Source organism: Scatophagus argus, chromosome 21 (assembly GCF_020382885.2).
Source record: "Scatophagus argus isolate fScaArg1 chromosome 21, fScaArg1.pri, whole genome shotgun sequence".
Taxonomy (NCBI): Eukaryota; Metazoa; Chordata; class Actinopteri; family Scatophagidae; genus Scatophagus; species Scatophagus argus.
In genome coordinates, this window is record NC_058513.1 from 17,372,382 (window position 1) to 17,384,897 (window position 12,516).

Genomic DNA, 12,516 nt, shown 5'->3' on the forward strand with positions numbered 1-12,516 from the left:
TGGCGGAAAAGTATGGAGCTCCAGCCAATGGGAGGGCGGGGATTTTTATTTACGTTCCAGACTGGCCAATGGGAGTCGCCGGGGGAGGGATTTGTACGGTTCAGGCGCTCCCAGAGACTTTCCCCTGATTTGCTTACGTAAGTTTAACTAACTGCTCAGTCTTGACACAAACAACCACGTGAGTGAACAAATGAGGTGATTAGAGGTCACTGTGTCGCTGGTACTGCCTCTCACCAGTGGAGGAAAGTGTTCAAGATCATTTAACTGAGTATTTCAGCTCGGTAACTAGTGGCTTTTCAGTGGAAGAGATATTCACATCCTTAGCTAAAAGTAGCAATACTGCAGTATACTGTAGACTAATTAACAAAGAACTGCAACTGTCAAAGTATCAAAATACTTATTATGGACAAGGGCCCATTTTAAAAATAATAACTATAACTTTACAATAAATGTATGGGAAGCTGGAAAAGGTGACATTTCAATCTGAAATGTAATGCGGCTCCATCCATCTCCATCCTTATCTGGATGATACCACGGTCAGATGCCCTCTGTACCTTGTTTACTTCCTCCTCTCCTGATGGACAGAAGTTCAGCCTCTGTGAATGATTCTCTGGAAGCTCGCCATCTACGGTTTTGAATAGAAATGCCTTTGTCAGGGAACACAGCGTCCCGGTCAAATCTGCCATTGCATAAGCGGCGGCTGCGTCAGTCCAATTGGGATTGTCCTTGTAAAGCCAGCCTGTCCCACATCTCTTCCAAAACATTAGTTTACATCCTTTGTGAGTTGCATGTGGGAAGCAATAAAAGCCTGAATGTAATACTGCAGTGCAATGTCGGAAATCTGCACCTCAAAATATCACGGCTCGTTTCAGCTTTGCCAGCTCACAGCAGATAACGCTGATCCCTGCTAGACGATATTAAAACAAGTATTAGTCATATTGTTTTCAAGTGTCACTTGTTTGGCTTTTTTAGTGGTTGTTGTAGAATATGAGCTCCATCTAACAGGACTGAATCCTGTTACACCTCAGGGTGTTTTGAGCTGCTTTTAACAGAACATTTGCAATATGATGTTGACCTTGCAGTGTCTGGATTTAAATACTGGTGAGTTTACAAAAGAACTCGTCGGCAGCACATTTGAATCTGCCTGTCACAGCCAAACATGTCCTTCAGGCAGGTGAAAGACTTTGGTCAGCAGATTGAATTCATGATGAATTTTATCACCTGTGGAGATTTGTTTGTGTCTGACCACTGGACATTGAGGGCAGTAAATATATTTGAACAACTTAATTTCATATTCCCTCTTTATCACCCCATTTCACTCATCACTAATGTGAAAAATAGAATTTTTAATGTAAACAAATGATGTTTCTTAACTTAAAAGCATCCCAACATAGTGTGTGTGAAGTTCTCCAACGTGATACTTCTACTCCATGAGGCTTCAGGGGGAAACACTGAGCAGTTATAGATGGTAGCTACTTTGCATGTTCAGATTTTAAAAGACACGAGTGTTTTGAATATGAAACATTATAGACTAAACTACCAAATAAATGAGTTCCATCTCCGCCAACAACATTAAAGTACTGCAGATGAGCCAGATGTAACTGATCCACAATAAGCAGTTTATTCATTTAGGTTTCCATCAACATACAAGCTGATTCAGTTTCAGATTCAGATCCACAGAAATCCCTGATCTCAGTTTACCTTACATAAAAATGATTCCAATGAGCTTCAAATATGTAGATTTTAAATTTGGAAAACAGAACTGATATTGGATCAATAGCCAGGATCGGCAGTTTTACTACTGGGAAAGAAAAGGTTCGACCAGGATCCCTACACATCAGTCAAACGGGTCGTTCTTGTGCAAAATGAGTGCTTTCATTTTTGATGCTTCAAAGCACATTTCAGTGAAACCACTGGACTGATCTCTGCTTGTCTTATGTTGTGGCTTATTAGCTGCCAGTAAAGAGCAGCACCGCACACGTTTTATGAATCCATTAAAGACTGTAGCTCTTTCCAGTCTATACGTTTCATTTGAGTTTCATTCTGAAACCACTTCAGGCTGTCGCTGTTCACAACTGGCCCTGGAGACACATCTAGTGGAGAGTGCATAACTGGTCAGGGGTGAGGGTGCTGGGGGGGCAGTTGTTAGCTACCCCCAGTACTTTTCCGCTCTCCATTGGTCTGCATTCCTGCCGGTAGCCAGCTCCTATTCCCCACTGTCAACAAGCAGCAGGGGCATATCAGGCTAAAATGTTAGGGCATTCTGTCAGAGCCATATTGGGTGGGGGAGTGAGTAACTGGACAACAACAACTCCAGTGGAAATTTCCTGCCTCTGCAGGCCGGGAGAAGCTGTGGATGGCCCCTTTAGCAGAACTGGGGACGGATTTGCTTCAAAAGGATGCAACTTCATCATAACAAAAGATTAAAAGTTTGAATCAACTCAAGTTCTCATTACACGCTCCTGCTCTGAAAAGACCCAAACATTTAATAATTAATCAAGCCCATTGCATTTTAACAACTTGTCTGGCCGGTGTAATCATTACAGCATTGTAAGTGTGAGTGTTACGTTCCTATTCATGAAACAGCTGAACAACGTCCCACTAATCAAGAACATGAATTAAGTTTTTACATTGCCATTGTAATTATGCCAAAAGGAGCTGCTGGTAGTGAACAATGGAGCACCGGGCGGCACGTACAGGACAAAGAGAAAACTTAAGCACAAGCCTGGAGTGAACCTTCACAGGTTATGTGGTCTAAATCGACCAACATGTCAAAACAGAAGGAAAACTCGCAGATCTCTTCTGCCTCATCCTCTGCGGTTTGTCAGGCAGCAAAACTGTGCATCAGAGCCAACATCTGACCAGCATCTGTCTGGTTACTGCGCTGAATCGCAGCTGTCTGAACCGCCGCTCTGCGCCATCCATCATCCAGTGTGTCAATATCTGATCTCACAATTACAGCATGATCAAATATTGTGTTTAGCCACTCAAAGCACTTGGTTCACAGTTAAGAAAAGAGTGTTGTCTTGGTTAGATATTGGCCCAAAACACTGATCTGACTTATATGACAGGGCGTGTTTACTGACTCTGACAAAGAACGACATTTCCAGCAAACAGGGCTGCACCACGAGGCTTAGAAAGTGACAGGAAGTTTAACTTTACTCGTGACTTTACTGCTAATCTCAACCTAAAATTATGTTTCGTTTACTCGCAGTCACTTTCACTTGTTGATTTGTGATGAATGCTTTGTTGACAGCTCGCTGCTGCTGCTTTGTTACATGTCTTTTACAAATCATTTGTTGCCCACAGGCTAAAGGCTCAAAATATTCAGCTCCAGTTCCTCTGCCCACTGTGTGCTGGATGGACTTCAGTCCCCTGTGAGAGACAGCGAATAAGCATCAGCGAAGAAAGTGAATGAATCAGTGAATTCATCACGGCATAAAACACGCCTGTTTATATGGACGTTATGTTATATAAGAAAACACCCACAAGCATGTTGTTTCTTTGATGAAATGTGCGCTATGCAGTGTGAGGGTGATGGCTGCTCTTCCTCTGAGGGATAATTAATAGAAAAGAATATTCCTGAAATTAGATTTAGAATTAGAATATTCAGATTCAGGACTCGCTGGACTCACTGATTCAACTGAGGTAAATTTCTTTGAATCAAATTTTAATCTTAAACCTTCGTCTCTTGTGCCTGTTTCATCAGAAACAAAAGCCATGAACAGTTTTTTAAACAGCTTCAGTGTTTGTTTTTTTTTGTTTTGGAGATTAATTTCTGGAGTTTGGCACAACAGCACACTGTGACTCTGATGACTTTCCTCACATGATCACTGAGATGAATCCTAACGGAGAATTAAGTGAACAAACCACAAAAAATATTTCGATACACATAAGAAAGTCCTTCATTTAACATTCAGTATGCATCATGTCAGTACATATGAGGGCTTTCAGTATTCAGAGCCCTTCGTCAGTGAGCTCGAGCTGAGGGCTGTTCTCCACCTTTAGCCTTCCAGGTGAGACAGCATGAGGCTGCTCGTCATAAAGAGACATTTAAACTCCACTGACTGGACCTCCATAAACAAACACCAGCAGTCAGTTGTATTGGCTTCACTGCTGGCTGAGCAGAAATCCACAGCAGCACAGAAAGCCAAGATATATTTTTGGATCAAATAAGTGAATGACTTAGAGATTAGCTATACAGTCACAATACGTCAGTCTGTATATGTGAGCTGTGCAAACATTCGGCAGCCATGATGTGTGACTACATAAAGCTGAGTTATTTTAATGCTGTGATCATTGAGCACAATTTAAATTATAAAATAATAACTCTTGTATATCACGTAATGTAAACACACTCGACAGTTATAATACCAAGTTGTATATAAAACAGAAACCTGAGGGAATACTATGCATAAAATAAAATGTTACATGTAAAAAGCTGCATTCACATGACTTTCTGCACTGATGAATCTCCACATCCTGCCAGTCGCTGTGTTGTCGGTGTTTGTTCTCCTGTCCTGCTCAGAAGCACGAACCCTGATAGCTGTGTCATCAAATTCTCAGATGACACAGCTATCTTGGGCTTAATGCACAAAAATAGCAGCCCATCGGTGAGAGTTGTGAAACGGTGTGATAAGACCCATCTCGCACTGAGATGGAGGAGACACTTTTTGATCCCAGAGGTAAAAGCCTGTGGTTATCCATGATGAATCCATCACTCACATCAGCTCCTGCAAGAGGCTCGGACTTCACGCCGACAAAACACGCCAACCCGGGAGAGTCATAACTGACAGATTGTGCTCCTGATTTGATGACATGCAGATAAAATCGTCCCTGACTGAGCTTGTACACTTCCATCACGTATGGTCCATCAGTCAAGAAGTGGACTTTAACTGCAAGTGTACTCGTATGTTTTTGTCAGCATATTAAGAGATGTGCAACATTATCTTTAAGATGACTTACAATTCATGTCCAAAAGTTTGTAGATACCCCATAGGGGCTATTTTATAGTTCCAGTACAATAAAATTAGATTTAAGACAATAGTGTGCTTGCCAGCATCGGCTTTGGACCTCAGTGCTGCTCCTGTGCCTGAACAGGAGTAAATCTCAGCAGTCGGGCTCCAACATGGTGGAAAACAGCAGATTAACGCTTATAGTTAAGAAATGAGGTGTCCACATACTTTTGGTCCTGTACTGTATCTATGATTTAGAATGACTTCATGTCAAGTGTTGCTGTAAAATCCTCCAAAAAGGGAAAATTAAATTTTGAGTGTGAGGATAATTCTTAGTGGAAATAAAAACATTTGAATCTAATCTTAATCTCATGATAAAATACTAACTAAAAAGACTGAAATACTTTGGTGCAACAACATTTTCAGTGTCAGGTGTTTATCTTATTATTATTTTTTTTACAGCTCACCTGAAAGACATGTCAATGACAGAACAATTTCTCATTCTTGGCACAGGTCATGTGCACCACAAAAGTGGGGCATTGACCCAAATTAAGGGTCCAGGCCGTGAGGAGTCAAATTTAGAACATTATAAACTGTGTTTCTCGTGCCTGACACTTGCTATGGTTTGCCAGCTTAGCCACATTACAGACGCTTTCCCTCCACAGCCTGGGAAACAGAAGGCGTGAACAGTTCTCATGTATGGAGGATGCAGCCGCTGGTGGAGCCATGTGGCTTTGAACGTAAGCTGTTGAATTGTTTGCATTCAGCTTGTGCTATGAATACTTTTCAGTGTGGTTATCTACTGCGCTCATCCTGGTCCCTCTTCTGTCCAGAAACTGTGCAAGGACCATCTGCGTCTGGCTTTAATTTGAATTGTTAGGGGGACAAAAACGTAAACAGGAGCGTTAGATCCACGACTCCTCAGCGCAGGATGCTGACACAAACACGTTGCCTTGGCTCTCCTACAACGCGGGGTGACTCAAGCAGCAGACATAGATGTTCTCGTTAAGAGGAGAGACTGACGCTCCTATTCCCGCGACATCATCATCCCACTCGAGTGGAGCTCCACGGTGTGCGGTGTGATGCTCAGTCCTGCACAGTAGCAGCTACAGGAGGCGTGCTTGTTCCTGCCACGGGAGCCCACAGGAGGAGGAGGAGGAGGAGGAGGTCCACTGGAGCAGAGGCCAGCAGGTTTTAACCGGGCATTTGACACACGGTGAAAGCGGGCGCAGTTTTTTTTCCTTTTTTTTGGAGGGGGGGTAGCTTTGCCCCCCCGCCTCTACCCGAGCGATGGCAGCCACGGATCGATCAGCGGGAGCGCGTGAGTTATCCTCTTCATACAATCCGTGCGATGTGTTTTTTCATGTGACGGACACGATGTGTGCCGGAGACACACACGGCAAACTGGATGTGCGAGAGCGCAGCGCGTCACAGCCATGTTTTAGTCATGGCAGCAGCAGCCTCCTTTTGAAATGGGCCAAAACGCGGGGATGTAGGATCCAAAAAATACTCGTGTGTTGTGTTTATTTACTGGTACGCGCAGTGTAGCTTTTCTCTTTTCTCTTTTCTGTGCAGTGGTCACAGCTGGCGCGGCGCTTTGGCAGCATCAGCACCACACGGAGCGATGCTGTGGCCGCAGGCAGCCTCCAACTTCAGCTCAGTGCTGAGGGAAGCGGGCAGCAAAAGTAGCCTACATGTGCTGGAATCTTTGGCCTGCTTTTAATCACTGCGTGTTGGTATCCCTGAGAGTTAGGGAAGGAAGGAATAAACTCGCACTTTGTGGTCCTCCTCTCGGAAGATCATTTGGATTTTGCAATACACGGATTATATAAAATATACAGACGCTCCGTTCAGCAGGCTACAGCAAAACCGAGAGCCAGTAAGAATATTTAGAAAGTTAAAGATTATCTTCTTTTAAATCTGAAAATGTGTCAAAATTTTGCGCAAAACACAAGAAACCAAATGTGGACTTAACAGAATGAATGAGTGTAAGCCTGATTTTCAGTACAACAAAATGCATCAGTTTACATCCCTGCGAGAATATTCAGACACTTTGTGGATGAGGATATCTTTTAAAATTTGAACGATTGTCATTACTTTGCACAAAGTAGGCTAAAGATTGTGCCAATTCATGATGCGGATGTGAAGATTGTTTACTTGATGTGTGACCTGCTGCTGTTACTAAATCAACTCATTAGGATTCATCCCCTGGGGAGCATGAATATTTTGGTAATCCTGGAGCCAGGTGGCGGACAGACAGGCTGACGGTGCCTGTCCTAGCATGGCTAACAGACTAAGGGGTGTTGCTCTGTGCCTCAGATTAAGGATAGATAAACAAAAGAAGAGACCAAAGAAGAAGAGATTGCTCGCCTTTCTCCTTTCATTGGCAGAATTTGCATGTGAATGTGGCTGTACTCAATACTGCAACAGAGCTGTGTCAGATTATGAAGTAGTGAAGTGAGTCCTGCCTTGATGGCACGCAGGGTTTTGTACAAAGTGAGGCTTTCGGGGAGATGGAGTCAGACCGAGTCAGCAGTGGATTAAGAGTGGACGGGGTGCTGAAATGCAGCTGGGTTCATCCTGGCTGATCTCTCACAGCTGAGAGAAACGGGGACGGCTGATAACTTCTAACCTTGAAAGATGAGCGCCTGTGCGGAAGAAAAATCCTGACTACTTCCTCATGCTGCTGGCATTCGGATGTCTGATTCAGGTACCTCACATGCCCAGACAGGCCTGATAATTAGCTCAATGGCAAAGTCTGTCAGTCGCTGGCTCTGCGGAGGGTCAGCAGGTTATATCAGTAACTCCTCATTTTTACTTGCCATTCATGTGCCTCACTGCTCCGTACACTTCAGCCGATTGCCATCACTTCATCTGAAGCTCGTTCAGCCATCTTGTCAATTCGCAGGGGGTCCCGTCCGAGGGAGGTAATTTAAGGAAGTGAATCATGGCTTCAGGCTTCCTGCTAATCACCAGTCACGTAACCACTGCACTGATGTACAGGATCTCATGGGTCTGGGCTTGTTTTTCTGTATTTCTGCCCTTGTTAATCATGCCCCCCCCACACACACACACACTTTTAAATTGGATCCCAGTGAGCTCCCGCATGCTTGAAGCTGTTGTATAATGCACTTTGTTATGTGCTGATGAGTGCTGTTGATGCTGCTTCTCTGAAACACGATGTGCTGTGAAGTGAGGTTAGAGTATGGCAGTGATTTTATTCTCGTGAGCAAATGGGCTCTCGGTCTGATTATTAGATTCCTGTCTAAGTCAGCCTCCCAGTCCAATACAATACGCCTCAGTCAGGAGTGTGTTTTTTGTTTGGTTTTGTTTTGTATGATAGCATCAAGCCATTTTAACGGGAACGAATCACGGCCGCAACAGGTTGAGCTCGGCTCCGTCGCCATGGAAGACTCATAGCCAGAGACACACCGGTCGAGTGTCTGTTGCATTTGTGCCGTTAATCGGAGTGTTTTTAGAAGCTGCATTGTGCCCGCTGACTTTGAGGAGGGCTGTTCTGGAGTAACTCCTGCAATGTGTCTATAGAGAGTGTGTGTGTGTGTGTGTGCGTGGGGTTACTGACGCAATCAGCCTGACAACATTGACACCTTGGACTGAACAGAGAAAGTGTTTTTGTCTGTTGAATGAATTAACTTGCAGAAGCAAATGGGAATTACGGCTGAAACAGTTGCTGTTGGCACGACTTGTTCAGTCATTTGGAAAATGACACTGAATCACATCCTTACGTGAAACCATGCCGATTACACTGTCGACACTCAAAGTAACACATTATACGACCTCGTTGGAATCAGAATGATCTCATAAAAAAACTTTTTAAGCCTGATACAAAAAGCATTTGCAAATCATCGCCTCGGTATTGCACAGTCAAGAAAAGCAGCGGATTATTAAATCTATTTCAGCTTTTCCAGCAGCACATTTTGAACCCCGCAGATCCCTCAGATTGTCTTTCTGCAAACTGCACACTGAGTCCTGACAAGCATGTAATATAAATATGTTTGTCAGTTATTATCATTAGCAATATTCTTCTTCTCCACATCGATGAAAGCATTAATTAAATTTACATATGATGCAAGGCTCAGATTCTCATCTGAAGTCACAGGAAGCTTTACACCATGTTTGTCACATTGGCTGTGCAGTCGTACTTCCCTTTACAGACTTTGACCGTATGTGGAGAAACCATCACTGATTGTCAGCAGGAAACGTTGTTGACCCATCAATTTTCTAATAGTAATTCACATCAAAACTCATTACATGCAGTCATATGTTGTTTTGGACATTTTAACAAGCAGCTAATCCGGTCATCTCGCTGTAGGGACAGTTTTGGCTTTGGCTTGCACTTTATGATGTTCTCTTCCCTGAACCTGATTGTCCTCTTTCACAGAATGTGAGAATCAGAGCCGTCAGCACGTTCAGAGCAATAACGGCGAACAGAACACACTGTTTTCTTCGTCCAGAACTTAATTGTCTTCATCTTCGCTAGTCAGTTAACAAGGTCCTTTTAGAGGCAGTCCTAACATAAAAACACGCCCAAATATTTAAAAAGGAAGTCAGTCAGGCAAACAAAAGATAAACCATGCGAGCGATCTTTCAGGTTTGTCGCTTTCTTTCAAAAAGCTGCAAAAAGCATTCCGCCAAAACAAAACCGCTGGATTTTCTTATTGCTGTGAAACCTTGGCACCTGCTTTTCAGCTGCATGGGTGAAGAGCTGCTTGTGTTTGTCAGAGTGTGTGCTTCATTTCCTCTCTCAGCTGAGAGTTTACTGTAAATCAACCCCATCACGAAGGCAAGAACAGCAAGAAGTGCAAGAAGTGCAGGTTTCTTTGAACGCGATGGTCGTGACAGCTTTGTCCTTAATGATCGTTTGCTCCAGTGACATAGGGAGGCAGGTTTCGCATAAATAAATAAAACTCAGAATTAGATATAATGATGGCTCTAAACGAGGATTATTCCTGTTGGTGAGAGGATAAAAATAATATTTATGATCAACACACAAACACTGAAAGAGAGAGACTTTAATTCTGCTGACCTTCTCCTGTGATCCCTGGCTTTTTTATTGCCGCCATGACAATGAGGATTTGGGGTCTTGACCATTTTGCAACTGACAAATTGCCATGAAATTGGGTATACATTACTGTGTTCCCCTCAGGAATATAATATCTCTTTGGATCCATTATCTATTCATGTAGCGCCACCATCAGGTCATATATTTAATTTATCCAACTCTTTCTTTCGTGACCAAATTCCTGCAACTGACATTCACATCAGCGTCGGGTTTGTGTTAGTGCTAAGTGCTAATCAGCAAATGTTAACGTGCTAACATGCTAAATTAAGATGGTGTCTGTGGTAAACATTAGCGTGTAGCATCAACCTCTCAGAGCTGCTTGCGCTGTTTACACGTTGCCCCCAGATAATGTTTGACATCTGGCATCTCTACTAGAATTTATGCAAAGTTATATGTGTTTGAACAGCGTTTGGCTGCACAGCATGCAGTGATGAAAGAGTCAGGAGTAGCTCTGGACCAAAAGAGAAAATCTAACTTTTTGGTCAGACAAGACCAAACGGTGGCAGGAGAGACTGAAGCCAGGCAACTCGCCCACACATTTACCTCAAGTCTAGACGTTTAGAGATAAAGAAATTGATCGTAAGTCCATTTCACAAATGAGCCTCCTGGTTACCAGCTAATATATTTCAGGAATGAGTTAAACCCCACTTTAAAAGTTTGAATGTAACATGGCAGCAAAGGCAACACAATCTAAATGAGGTTTTATGGTAAATGTTTCAGTCTGAAGTTGCATTAATAACTTGCTCTGCACTCTGCAGCTTGATGATGCTGTAGTTTCCACTGAGCACCTGAGAGCCGAGCTCAGACACCAGAACATGAGGTCATTTATCTCACTCGGCAGCATCATCACCAGTGGGCAGGAGATTCAGCACACACACACACACACACACACACACACCCGGGAAGTTTCCTGCCTGTGAACAGTGCTGACATAATTCACAGAGAGCTAATTTATGCAAAACCCATTCCGTTTTCCTCCCATGTCTTCTTCATAGTCATTTTTAATGTTCCCTGCCCCTGGCTCTGCTCTCTCTGTCAATCTACACACTTATACTATGATTACATTCACACACATAAATATGGAGGTTTATGTAAGCTACTTACGTACTGAATCACTAAATGAAGAGGGAGAGCAGAGTCCCTGCTGGTTGATGGAATATTCATAGACAGCTTTTAAGGGTCACAAGGGGTAAAGGAAGGGGGGAGACAGAGAGAACTAAGAGGGAACGACGTGCTGCTGCACTCCTGCCTTCACTGTTTATCAGATTTTTCCATTTAAGCCTGACTCTTGAATAAGTCAAAAGCTTGCAATGCAAGACTCAGTCAGATCTTTTGTTTCATCCGTTTTAAGTGTTTGACATCTGCGAAATTAGAGTTTTGCAACCGATCATCATTCTGGGTGAAGTCGGGAGATAATGACCATTTCCAAAAGATCTTAACCAGTCACGACTGGTGACTAAGTGTTAATCATTTTCAATACAGCAAGCACCAAAATCCACTTAACCAAAATATGTCCTCAGGCTCAGCGGCCTGAAAACAAAGAGGAGAGGATCTTTTTGAAGTCTGCTTGATAAAAGCGTTTGGTTCCACAGCACAGAGAATTTTTTTAAAGCTGTGCTCAGATCGAACGAACAGCAACTTTATTCTTCTTCCTGTCACTCAGGACCGCTTGTGCAGTCGGTGTTGAGTCAAATCAAACACTCAGCGTTGCAGCTGACCGAAGTCTGATCAGTTCATCTGACTTTGTATGAAGTCACGTCGTCTTGAAATTCGTTTCGTCTGAAGTACTCTGCTGAGAAGCTTCATTCGGTTTGTTTTCACTCCATATTTTTCTTTATTTTGCTTCTCTCTCTCTCTCTCGTTTTTTTTTTTTACATAACTGTGGTGTGGGCCAAGGCAGTGACCACTGATTCTCTCTTTTCTCTTGCTTCTGAAAGAGCCATGGGCGGCCCACCTGCATCAAGACTCCCCACTCTGTCAGAGCTTTGGCTTTAGATGAGTCACTTTGCCATATTCTTTCAGGGAAGAAAAGCCTCACCTCTTTCCAAACTGCTGCTCTCAGAAGCAACACGCTCACACCTCCCACTGCCCCGTCCCGCCTGCCTCCATTGTTCAAGAGCAACCCCACTGACTGCACCAAACAGCACCGAGCCTTTTCGCAGCAGTGAAAACCGATAAATGTGCTTTCTCTCTGATATGGAACCTTGAACACTGTGTGACAACTGGCAGGGTGACATAACAGCGTTGCGGTTCTGTTACTTTTGTTGTTAGAGGACACCTGGTTGCTTGGGAGACCGGAGGAATGTGATGTAACCGCAGAGTAATGTGACCACTCGCTCTCCGTTGCCCACTCAAGGCTCTGAGCCGAGCGTGGAGGCATAATGTAGAGTAATATGCACAGTGCGTCTCCGTGTGTGTGTGATCAGAGCAGCTAAAAGTATCTGTGTGTCAGAGAGGCCCTCAAGTACCAGCAGAGAG

The 12,516-nt window shown here is 43.6% G+C and overlaps 1 protein-coding gene across 1 annotated transcript in view; it reads left to right on the forward strand.

Moving 5' to 3' along the window:
* The first annotated feature begins 5,814 nt into the window (after positions 1 to 5,814).
* The window catches only part of tbkbp1 (TBK1 binding protein 1), a 45,415-nt gene continuing 38,713 nt past the window's right edge, over positions 5,815 to 12,516 (forward strand). Inside the window, exon 1 of the mRNA XM_046377442.1 lies at positions 5,815 to 6,276. The gene's annotated coding sequence lies outside the window, so the exon portion shown is untranslated. The remainder of the gene's footprint in view (positions 6,277 to 12,516) is intronic.